The following is a 13,191-nucleotide window of genomic DNA, read 5'->3' on the forward strand; positions in this document are numbered from 1 at the left end:
GACGTTTCAAGTGTGGGAATCATTTGAGTTTTCACCGCAGGTCAATTGTTTAAGTTATCTTCTACCGGTATTTCCAGTAAACCCGCTAGGAGACCATGCTGCTCAGAATCCAGCGTTCCACAGGAACATGAACCGGCTTCACTTAGAGCTGTAAAGGTACACGATAGCATGCACTGATAATTTTTCAGGTCGCAAACACCCTGCCTGTCTCTGACTGTGTTTCTCAAACTGGATTAGGCTGACCTTTGGAGAAATGGACCAAGCAGCACTCAAAGCTATCCAATAAGCAAGGCTTATCTTCTTAGAGTTTATTTAAAGCATTTTTAAAATAGACTTTCATTTTTTAGAGAAGTTTTAAGTTCACAGCAAATTTGAGGATAAGGTACAGAATGTTCACATATACCTGCTTCCTCCACATATACATGCATGCATGCATGGTAAGTTGCTTCAGTCTTTTCTGACTCTTGTGACCCTATGGACTGTAGCCCATCAGGCTCCTCTGTCTATGGGATTCCGCAGTCCAGAATACAGAAGTGGGTTGCCATGCCCTCTTCCAGGAGATCTTCTCAATCCAGGGATTGAACCTGTCTCTTACATCTCCTGCACTGGCAAGCAGGTTGTTTACCACTAGTGTTACCTGGGAAGCCCACATACATGCATAGCCTCCCCTGTTACTAACATCCCCCACCAGAGGAGTATTTTGTTACGACTAATGAATCCACAGTGAAACACATCACTATCACCCAAAGTCTACTCATGGCTTATATGAGGCTTCACCCTTGTTGTTATACATTCTAGGAGTTTGGATAAATGTATACTGGCTTGTATGTTCCATTGCAGTATCATACAGAGTAGTTTCACAGTCCTAAAAATCATCTGTGTCCTGATTATTTATCCTTACCTCCCCTGACCCTTAGCAACCAGTGATCTCTTTACTGTTGCCATAATTTTGGCTTATATAGAATATCATATAGCTGCAATCATACTGTAATTAGACTTTTCAGATTGGCTTCTTTTACTTAGTAATATGCATTTAAGTTTCCTCCATATGATTCTATGGCTTGACAACAGGTTTATTTTTGGTGCTGAATAATATTCCGTTTGGATGCACTACAGTTCATTTATCCATTCACTTACTGAAGGACATCTTGGTTGCTTCCAAGTTTTGACTATTGTAAGTAAGTCTGCTGTAAACATCTCAATACAAGTTTTTCAGTGGAAATAAGTTTTCACCTCCTTTGAAATAAACACCAAGGAGCTCAGTTGCTGGATTGCATGGTAATAGTATCTTTATTTTTTCAAGTAAATTTCAAGCCATATTCCAAAATGTCTGTAACATTTTACATTTCTATCAGCAGTGAATAACGGTCCTATTGTTATACATCCTTATCCAATTTAATGTTGTCATTATTTTAAGCCCTTGTCTGTTTCAGCCTTTGCAAATATTTTTTTCTGTCAGTCGATTGTCTTTTCATTTTCTTTATGGTTTCCTTTGCTGTATGGAAGCTTGTAAGTTTGATTAGATTCCATTTGTTTATTTTTGCTATTGTTTCTATTGCCTTGGGAGACTGACCTAAGAAAACATTGGTATAATTTATGTCAGAGAGTGTTTTGCCTATGTTCTCTTCTAAGGGTTTTATGGTGTCATATTTTACTGATTTTATTTGTAACTTAAATTTTAAAAATATTTTATGTAATAACAATGTATGTGCATTTTGAAATCTCAAGTGAGATATTAAAGAGATGGACACACAAAAGAACTATACAAAAAAGACCTTAATGACCCAGATAAACACGATGGTGTGATCAGTCACCTAGCCAGACACCCTGGCATGTGAAGTCAAGTGGGCCTTAGGAAGCATTACTGTGAAAAAACCTAGTAGTGGTGATGGAATTCTAGCTGTGCTATTTCAAATCCTAAAAGATGATGCTGTGAAAGTGCTGCACTCAATATGCCAGCAAATTTGGAAAACTCAGCAGTAGCCACAGGACTGGGAAAGTTCAGTTTTCATTCCAATCCTGAAGAAGGGCAATGCCAAGGAATGTTCAAATTACCATACAGTCGTGCTCATTTCACATGCTAGCAACGTAATGCTCAAAATCCTTCAAGCTAGGCTTCAACAGTACATAAACTGAGAGCTTCCAGATGTACAAGCTGGATTTTAAAAAGGCGGAGGAACCAGAGATCAAATTGCCAACAACTGTTGGATCACAGAGAAAACAAGAGCATTCCAGGAATACATCTACTTCTGCTTAATTGACTACACTGAAACCTTTGATGTGTGGATTAAAACAAACTGAAAAATTCTTAAAGATATGGAAATACCAGACCACCTTAACTGCCTCCTGAGAAACGTGTATGCAGGTCAAGAAGCAACAGTTAGAACAGGTATAAAACAAAAGACTTGTTCAAAATTGGGAAAGGAGTACATCAAGGCTGTATATTGTCACCCTATTTAGTTAACTTATATGCAGAGTACATGTTGGATGAACCACAAGTGGGAATCAAGATGGCAGGGAGAAAAATCAACAACATCATATACACAGATGACACCATCTTAAGGCAGAAAACAAAGAAGAACTAAAGAGCATCTTGAAGGTAAAAGAAGAGAGTGAAAAAGATGGCCTAAAACTCAACATTCAAAACACTAAGGTCATGGCATCTTGTTCTATCATTTCTTGCCAAATAGATGCGGAAAAACTGGAAACAGTGGCAGATTTTATTTTCTTGGGTGACTGAAGTCATGAAATTAAAAGACGGTTGCTGCTTGGAAGAAAAGCTATGACAAATCTAGACAGCATACTAAAAAACAGAGACATTGCTTTGCTGACAGTCTGTATTGTCAAAAGTATTATTTTTCCAGTATCATGTGCATATGGGAGAGTTGGACCAAAAAGAAGGCTGAGCACCAAAGAATTCATGCTTTCAAACTGTGGTGCTGGAGAAGACTCTTGAGAACTTGGAGAGCCAGGAGATCAAACCAGTCAATCCTAAAGAAACTCAGCCCTGAATACTTATTGGAAGAACTGATGTTGAAGCTGAACTCCAAAACATTGGCCATCTGATGTGAACAGCTGATATGTTGAAAAAGATCCTGATGATGGGAAAGATTGAATGCAGTAGGAGAAGGGGACAAGATGGTTAGGTAGCATCACCAACTCAATGGACATGCTGCTGCTGCTGCTGCTAAGTCACTTCAGTCATGTCCAACTCTGTGTGACCCCATAGACAGCAGCCCACCAGGCTCCCCTGTCCCTGGGACTCTCCGGGCAAGAACACTGGAGTGGGTTGCCATTTCCTTCTCCAATGCATGAAAGTGAAAAGTGAAAGGGAATTCACTCAGTCATGTCCAACTCTTTGCGACCCCATGGACTGCAGCCTACCAGGCTCCTCCATCAATGGGATTTTCCAGGCAAGAGTACTGGAGTGGGAGTTTGAGCAAACTCTGGGAGATAGTGAAGGACAGGGAAGCCTGGAGTGCTGCAGTTCATGAGGGTGCAAAGAGTTAAACATGACTTAGCAACTGAACAACAATAAGAATTTTGGGTATAAATCTTTGGTGATTAATCCCAAATCCTAGTTGAAACATGTTAACTTGATCCTGCCATTATAAGTGGCTTGATGAAAAAGGTAGTTAAGCCCAGCCATGTTGAACAGCAGTCTCTCATTTCACTGTCTGGTGGAGCAAAGGGATGCAGACCACAACACTAGTTAGGGGCCTGAATTTTTAAATTATGGATCTGCTTCTCATCTGTTCATATGAATTCTAAACCTTACTAGTATATTCTTAAGCATAAACATACAAATCTCAACCAAAGCCCTCCTGTATGGGTTTCTTTAAAGATTTTCTGCTCTCCAGCTCCTAACCAAAAGGGAGTATCAATCAAGAACCAGTTTCAGCATTTTACTGCCCCGAGCATCTAAGTTCTACCTTTGGATCAACAGTGAACACAAGCCAACATGTCATTCCGTGGATCCTTCTCAAAACTGTGCTCTTTCCTGATGTTCTATTATGTCTTCAACTTTTATTGAAGACCTTTGCAAGAAAAAGCCACATGAGGCCCATTTCTGCATTTGCGGGTGAAATTGGGATAAGGACATTGTCCATTAAATTACTCAATGTTCCCTACCTAAGGCCCACATGAGAACTTGCTCTGAGTTTAGTACCAAGGAAAAACTGTGCCTTCTTTGAAAAAGTAGTAAATTTTCTTCTTTTCTATTGGTGAGTTATGTAACCCACTGTATTTCCTTTTCTTTTTTTTTTTTTTTTGGCTGCCAAAATCATGGAGTGAGTTTTTATGTACAATTGTACCCACTGAGTTAGGCTTTGTGGTTGTCGTGTTTTCTTCTTCCTTTTTTGTAACTTTCTTTCTTCCAGTATATTCTTATAATATTATTGTACAGAACTTTTTCTGTCTGTTAAAATCTGTATGAGAAAATTGTTCAGTGTACCCCCCCAAAAAAGCTTACAGATCTATTGATTTATCTGACACAGATTTTTTGAGGAATTTTATGTTTTGTTTTATAAAATATTATTGAATTCAATATAGGATAGACACCTTGATAAATGTATAATTGTTGTTTAATCATATGCCTTTGGCAAAATGTTATAGACATATAAAGTTATAGATTGGCTAAAAAAAAAAAAAAAACGGCAAAAAACCCTCAGGGGAATAATCACCATACTCATAGAGAAAATCAAATCTTCCATTCATCATATTAGTGAAGTCCTGCATTCATCCAAAAAATGTTTAAAATTGTAGGCTTTGAGGTCACTATGGAGAACACAAACTTGTTTTAAAAAAATGAATCACCCTCAATAAATTTATGATATAGCAAATAAAAGCCAATGTGTTTACCAACCTCACTTAAAGACAGGAATGAGGTATTTCTTGTACAGCTGCATTATACACCACTGTGCCAGAATTTTTTTATAATGAAGTTGAAAAAGAAGTCTTGCAAGTTGAAGTAAAATTCTGTTATAGGAGAATTTTGTTATGAAAAGGAGGAAAACTTTACACAGAATAATTAATAGTAGCTTGCCTCAAATTGAAATTTGCAGAAAAGAATTAATTATGACTTTATTACAATCTATAAGTAGCTATGAATGTAGGAGTCCTTTTATTTTAAGGTGATCTGTATTTCTTTGAAATAGCACTTTTTTAAAGGCTGGCCAAATTACTATTGTATGTGGGCTGACAACACAAACATTTTATCAGTTTCCTAAACTCTCACACAAGAAGTAGGGCTATGGGAATAATTTCACAGCTTGGTTTTGGCCTTTCAAGAACTGAGTGTTGAGGTTTGCTATAATCATTTGCTTTTCATATTCTGCTGTTTTTTGTTTTTTCACAAGGTGAATAACACAAGAGTCTGGAAACCAATATTGGGTGGGGATTTTGCCTAGAGATCTATTTAGTTACCAAGCTTCTCAGCTTGTGGTCATTGAAGGTCACTTGGTTGATAGCTAAAATTTCAATTGGAACCTTGTCATATAATCAGGATTTAAAACCCAGCTTAGATTTTGTCTCTCCTGTGAAAGGGGAGGTTGTTTTATGGTTAGATTCAGAAAGTTAAAGTAGGTGTTGGCAATTATGAGCCATTTTTGTAGTTTAAATTGCACTATGGAAACACCTGTCCAGAATAGCAAAGGAAGGCATGCCTTAAAACAGATAAAATAGAAAAGTCTGATTCTATTATGCATGAAGAGTCCTGCTTTTATTATCAAAACCTAGAAGCCACATTCAACCATTCTTGAGAGAATACTTTTTGTATTCTTGAACAGTGATTCTCAAGACCAATCACCTTACTAAAGATACCTTTTGTATGTGGCACAGGAAATAATTTACATAAAGAGCCCTTTTTAAAAAATGATTAGAATGTTTTCTAGTTTATTTTCATCGGTTTTTTTTTTTTCATTACAGTAGTCCTCATGTTCTTAGAGCAAGTATATTGATGACCCATAAAATCATGCCCTAAAATAGGTAAAGCTTAATAAATCCTTTTGCTATTATTGTAAAAAGTATTCAGTACATTTGGATATGAGAACTGAGCAAAAAGATGACTGAGAATATAGAAAGAAAATGAATAAAAGTAAAAATCACTAAGGTTCTTCTGATAGAAGTAGCATATCAATTTTTATCCTTTCACAGTATATATTGGGATAGAGATTTGGCACAGAGAGATAGCGGTGATTATTTATATATAATATAGTAAACCACCTTCATACCTGGCAATATTGCCAAATAGAGTCATAGTGAGGCATTCAAACAAAACTTTCAAACAATATCAAGATCAGGTAATTCATAAATATTTTTCATAAAATTAGAAAGCCTGTAATAGCACTTTTCCCAAAAAGTTCCAGATTGTTGAGATTTACCTGGATAAACATAAAAATATTCCTATATATTATTATATGTTAGCTCAGTCATCTCCTACTCTTTGCGACCCCATGAATTGCAGCACGCCAAGCCTCCCTGTCCATCACCAACTCCCAGAGTTCACTCAAACTCACGTTCATCAAGTCAGTGATGCCATCCAGCCATCTCATCCTCTGTCATCCCCTTCTCCTCCTGCCCCCAATCCCTCCAGCATCAGTCTTTTCCAATGAGTCAACATTTCGCATGAGGTGGCCAAAGTACTGGAGTTTCAGCTTTAGCATCATTCCTTCCAAACAAATCCCAGGGCTAATCTCCTTCAGAATGGATTGGCTGGATCTCCTTGCAGTCCAAGGGACTCTCAAGAGTCTTCTCCAACACCACAGTTCAAAAGCATCAATTCTTCAGTGCTCAGCTTTCTTCACAGTCCAACTCTCACATCCATACATGACTACTGGAAAGACCATAGCCTTGACTAGACGGAACTTGTTGGTAAAATAATGTCTCTGCTTTTGAATATGCTATCTAGGTTAGTCATAACTTTCCTTCCAAGGAGTAAGCGTCTTTTAATTTCATGGCTGCAGTCACCATCTGCAGTGATTTTGGAGCCCAAACAATTAAAGTCTGACACTGTTTCCCCTGTTTCCCCATCTATTTCCCATGAAGTGATGGGACTGGATGCCATGATCTTAGTTTTCTGAATGTTGAGCTTTAAGCCAACTTTTTCACTCTCCTCTTTCACTTTCATCAAGAGGCTTTTTAGTTCTTCTTCTCTTTCTGCCATAAGGGTGGTGTCATCTGCGTATCTGAGGTTATTGATATTGCTCCTGGCAATCTTGATTCCAGCTTCTGCTTCTTCCAACCCACCGTTTCTCATGATGTACTCTGCATAGAAGTTAAATAAGCAGGGTGACAATATACAGCCTTGAGATACTCCTTTCCTATTTGGACCCAGTCTGGTGTTCCATGTTCAGTTCTAACTGTTGCTTCCTGACCTGCATATAGGTATCTCAAGAGGCAGGTCAGGTGGTCTGGTATTCCCATCTCTTTCAGAATTTTCCACAGTTTATTGTGATCCACACAGTCAAAGGCTTTGGCCAAGCCAATAAAGCAGAAACAGATATTTTTCTGGAACTCTTTTCCTTTTTCAATGATCCAGCAGATGTTGGCAATTTGATATCTGGTTCCTCTGCCTTTTCTAAAACCAGCTTGAACATCTGGAAGCTCATGGTTCACGTATTGCTGAAGCCTGGCTTGGAGAATTTTGAGCATTACTTTACTAGGGTGTGAGATGAGTGCAATTGTGCAGTAGTTTGATCATTCTTTAGCACTGCCTTTCTTTGGGACTGGAATGAAAACTGACCTTTTGCAATCCTGTGGCCACTGCTGAGTTTTCCAAATTTGCTGGCATATTGAATGCAGCACTTCACAGCATCATCTTCCAGGGTTTGAAATAGCTGAACTGGAATCCCATCACCTCCACTAGCTTTGTTCATAGTGATGCTTTCTAAGGCCCACTTGACTTCACATTCCAGGATGTCTGGCTGTAGGTGAGTGATCACACCATCGTGATTATCTTGGTCATTAAGATCTTTTCTATACAGTTCTGTGTATTCTGTGTATTCTTCTGTATATTCATAACATTATATGTTATGAATATATGAAATACTATAATGTGTATGTATATGTGTTTGTGTATACTGAATCCACTTTTCACCTAAAACAACCAAAAATTAAAGAAAACAAAAAACAAAGGGAGTCATCAAATGTCAATATTTGAAACAATAGCTTTCAAGATCTTGAACATCAGGCAAACAAAAAAGTGATCCCAGAGGGATGAGCCCCATGATTGCCTCCAGTCCCCTAATTTACTGCTTTGAGGGAGTTCTCAGGCTACGGAACAGGGAAGGGTGCCCAAAAGGAAACTGGAAGTCCGTGAGATGATGAGATAAAGCTGAGAATCAGGAGAGACCAAGGAAGCTGGAGTTCACTAGACAGAGAACCGGAGAAAAGAGAGATGCACTAAGGAAAATAAGTCCAGAAATCCAGAGAGACTTCCTCTCAAGTAGTATTCAACAAAGTACTGGTTAGTACAGCATATAAGGAAGTTATATGAGGCTAGGAAAAGAATCATCTGAAGTGCCCTGGGTAGAAAACTCAGAAAGATCTTTTCTCAGTAGTGGAGAATAAGTCTTAGTAAACATTACTCTGGTCCCACCTAACCAATTCTTAAAAGCAAGATGTGAAAAAGTAAAACCATTTCCAAGTAACAATCACATTGCAAAACAAAATTGAAAAGCAGTTCAGTTCAGTTCAGTTCAATTGCTCAGTCACGTCCGACTCTTTGCAACCCCATGAATCTCAGCACACCAGGCCTCCCTGTCCATCACCAACTCCTGGAGTTCACTCAGAGTTGTGTCCATTGAGTCAGTGATGCCATCCAGCCATCTCATCCTCTGTTGTCCCCTTCTCTTCCTGCCCCCAATCCCTCCCAGCATCAAAGTCTTCTCCAATGAGTCAACTCTTTGCATGAGGTGGCCAAAGTACTGGAGCTTCAGCTTTAGCATCATTCCTTCCAAAGAAATCCCAGGGTTGATCTCCTTCAGAACAGACAGTTGGATCTCCTTGCAGTCCAAGGGACTCTCAAGAGTCTTCTCCAATACCGCAGTTCAAAGCATCAATTCTTCAGGGCTCAGCCTTCTTCACAATCCAACTTCACATCCATACATGACCACAGGAAAAACCATAGCCTTGACTAGACGGACCTTAGTCGGCAAAGTAACGTCTCTGCTTTTGAATATTCTGTCTAGGTTGGTCATACTTTTCTTCCAGGGAGTAAGCGTCATTTAATTTCATGGCTGCAATCACCATCTGCACTGATTTTGGAGCCCCAAAAAATAAAGTCTGACACTAGGAATACAAATATAGTCCACATTAAATATAGTAAAATCCAGTGTATGGCAACCAATCAAAGATGACCAGAATACAAAGAAGTATGAAAATACAACCCATAATGAAATTCAATCAATTGAAACTGTCCCAGAACCAGAACCAACACAGATGTTAGAATTAATATACAAGGGTATTAAAAATTGTGATTATATTCCACATGCTCAAATTGTTAAGTGGAGACATACAAAATATTAAAATGATCCAAACTAAATGTCTAAAGATGTTTTCTAAAAAGCTACAATGTGTGACATGAAAAATACACTGCATAGCATTTACTGCAGATTAGATGCTACAGACTAGAAGACTAATGAACTTGAAAACAGAGAAGTAGAAACATTTCAAACTGAAGCAAAGGAAAAAAAAATAGTGGAAAAGTGGATAGGGGATCAGTGAGTCGTGAACAACTTATCAAATTATATAATTTAAATATGCACAGTTTGTTGTATGCAGTTTATATTTTTTAATATTTTAAACTTTTCTGCATATGATAACAAATCTAATGTTACTGAAATAACACTTAGAATAACCTCTTTTAACCTTTATAGAGTACATTATTCCAATTCACTTTTCAACATACAATTAATTTTTTTAGAGATAAAACTTTTGAGTAGATTTAATTGCCAAAATAACTACCTTGGAAATTGAAATAACCTTCAATTATGAATTATGATCAAAAAGAGCTTTTTTTATTTTTCACATTGTCTCATGAAATGACTTTCATTCCCCCCCAATCACCTTTTAAGTAACTTTGACATGACATTTTATTTTTCATCACTGGTAAAATACTTTCAGATGAATACAGTTTAATGAGACAAGCCCTTTGGCCAGTTCTAACACAAATAGATCTATATTTGAGGAAAAGTACAACCAGGTGTGAAAAAGGAACTCAACAGTCTTGATATTGCTTAGACATTTTGTTTCAATGCTTCAGTCCAACTCATATGATAACATTGTCAGATATGAAGGTGCTTTTCTAAAGCTTGTTTGTAAACCAGTAGCAAAGGAACATCTGCCATTGATTCACTGATAATTCATGGATATTTCTTACAGATTAGAAAACCAAGCACATCTTATTCTTATCTCATTCTCAGAAAAGTTTAACTAATTATTCCCCGAACAAATTTATGCCGACAGAAGATGAAAAACAGGAAAATGTATAGAGAACTTAAAAGTTGTAGAATATCAATTCAAAGTACTCATTTCTATGGACTTCCCTGGTGATCCGGTGGTTAAGACATTGTTTTCCAATGCAAGAGGTGTGGGTTCAATCCCTGTTCAGGGAGCCAGGATCCCACATGCCTTGCTGCCAAAAGCACAAACAGAAAACAGAAAAAATATTGTAATGAAGTCAATAAAACCTTTTAAAAGGGAACATATCAAAAATTTTTTTAAAAAATAACTACTCATCTCTAAGAAATATTTTTGGAAAAATCAAACAGAAATTTATTTATCTTATTTATCACCTCCACTATAAGATACAATCAATTGAACAACAAACCATCAATATCAAGAAAACTTTTAGATTATATGTCCATGTAGATTGTAAGATGCATCTCAATGTCAGAAATATTTGAATCTTTAAAGGAAATATGCTATTTTATCATAAATAATCAGAAGTTTAAAATTTTAATATATTTCAAATAAATATGTAATAAAAGAGCACACACATGAACAGCAATTGAACAATTAATAGTAAAAAACAGGAGAACAAGATGGCAGAGGAGTAGGTGGGTGTGGAGTACATTTCTCTCCACAGATGTATCAGGAATACACCTTCAGACATAGAAGTGTATGCAGAACATGAGCTAAAGCTCACAGGAATACCTGACTAGCAGAAAAGAATATATAGACCCACGCAAAACTCAGTAGGATGAAGGAACTAGGGAAAAACAGAAGTGTTAGTAGGACTGGACCTGCCCTTGGTGGGTGGGGACCTGAGGCAGGGGTCTGATCCCCACATCAGGGTAATTGTCTGAGTGAGAGGAGAAACATTAAAGGCTGAGAGTGAAACAGCTGATCTGTGGAAGCCTAAATGGAATGAGAATTATATACATCCCTTGCCGCAGCCATTCATACCCTGGACAGGGATGCAAGTTCCTTAGAAGGCGCAGCAGCTGGGAGCTGGAGTTTAGGGGTTGTGGAGCAATCCCAGGGTGAGGGCTGCTATTGATTGAGGACAGATGGATGGAGGGGATGTGAGGGAGGAGATCATGGTGGCAAATGCCTGTGGAGGAAAGCCAGGGAGCCATGGAAGCAAGGCGGTACTGCTGAGTCATGCATAGGGGATGGGGCCATCATCATAGCCTCTCTCTCCCCACAGGCCAACATCTGCAGCTGAACAACAGAGAAGCTGGCCCATTAAACACCTGATGCACTGAACTACAGAGTAGGACTCCACCCAGGATGCTCTTTAAGTGCCTGACACACCAATCTACAGAGTAGGACCCCAGCCAGGGGGGCCCCTCTATGTGCCTGAAACACCCAACAACAGACAAGGACCCCAGGTAAGACTCCCTCTAAGTGCCTGAACAGGCAGAGCTATGGAGAAAGACTGGTCAAGAGGCCTTCGGATTGCCAGCTACAAGAGGCTTGAAAAAAGACTCTGATAGGGCCATAACTCCTGCAGCAGAAGCAGTCAGTGTTCCTGCACACTTGGTGCCACCAGGGTCCCCGCAAGCCAAGCAGCTGCCAAACCTTCACACTCAACTCTCACTGGGGCAGAGGGGCCACAGGCAAAAAATTCTTGTGTCTATGCACACAGGGTAGCTTCAGTTGTGTCCAACTCTAACCCTGTGGACTGTGGCCTGCCAGGCTTCTCTGTCAGAGAGGGGGCTCTCCAGGCAAGAATACTGGAGAATATTGGCCAATACTGGTCACCATACCCATCTAGACCTCTATATTTCCTGCTACTCTAGCTGCCAACTTCCCTGAGTACCTGGTGCTGCCAGAACCCCTGCAACTAAAGCAGCTGCACCGCCTACACACCTGGCCCACACCAGGACAGACCCAAGTCCTCCAGGGCAGCCTCAGGAGCAAACCCCAGTGGACAACCCACATGCAGAGGTGGAAATAAAACCACAGTTGAAACCCAGGGGCAGTGTGGCTAACGAAGAAAACCCAAAACCCTCCCACCAGATGTACAAGCTTCAGATTAAATCCACATGATCAACTAGGCAGACTCTGTATCTATGGAATATATAAAAGGACATTGAGAGCTCCCACAAAAGAAAATGCACTAGTTCTGAGAGTTGTGGACATTGCAGGAAAGAACAAACAGGAGGAGGACCAGATCAGAATCTGAGCTGCCCACACAGCAGTACAGAGAACAGCACAGTGTTGGAGGGCATCCTAGGAGGTGAAGTGGACTGTGACTCCAAGTGAGGAAAAGGACTCGGATAGCATTGATTCAAGAAAAGCATTTATTCAAGAAAAGCATTTCTTATTCTTGTGTTTTAATTTGTTCTGTATATTCTTTTAAGGAGCTACCCCGTGTCCAAGGTCAGGTGCGGCAGCCGGAAGGAGTTACACCACGCCTAAGGTCAGGGACAGCAGCCGAGAGGAGCAACCCCACATCCAAGGAGCAGTGGCTGTGCGGGCACAGGAGGGCCGAGAGGAGCTACTCCACTTTCAAGGTCAGGAGGGGCAGCAGTGAGGAGATACCCCTCATCCAAGGTAAGGAGCAGTGGCTGCACTTTGCTGGAGCAGCCATGAAGAGATACTCAACGTCCAAGGTAAGAGAAAACCAAGTAAGATGGTAGGTGTTGCAAGAGGCATCAGAGGGCAGACACACAAACCATAATCACAGAAAACTAGTCAATCTAATCACATGGACCACAGCCTTGTCTAACTCATGAAGCTAAG

The sequence above is a fragment of the Ovis canadensis genome, chromosome 1, assembly GCF_042477335.2.
Source record: "Ovis canadensis isolate MfBH-ARS-UI-01 breed Bighorn chromosome 1, ARS-UI_OviCan_v2, whole genome shotgun sequence".
Taxonomy (NCBI): Eukaryota; Metazoa; Chordata; class Mammalia; order Artiodactyla; family Bovidae; genus Ovis; species Ovis canadensis.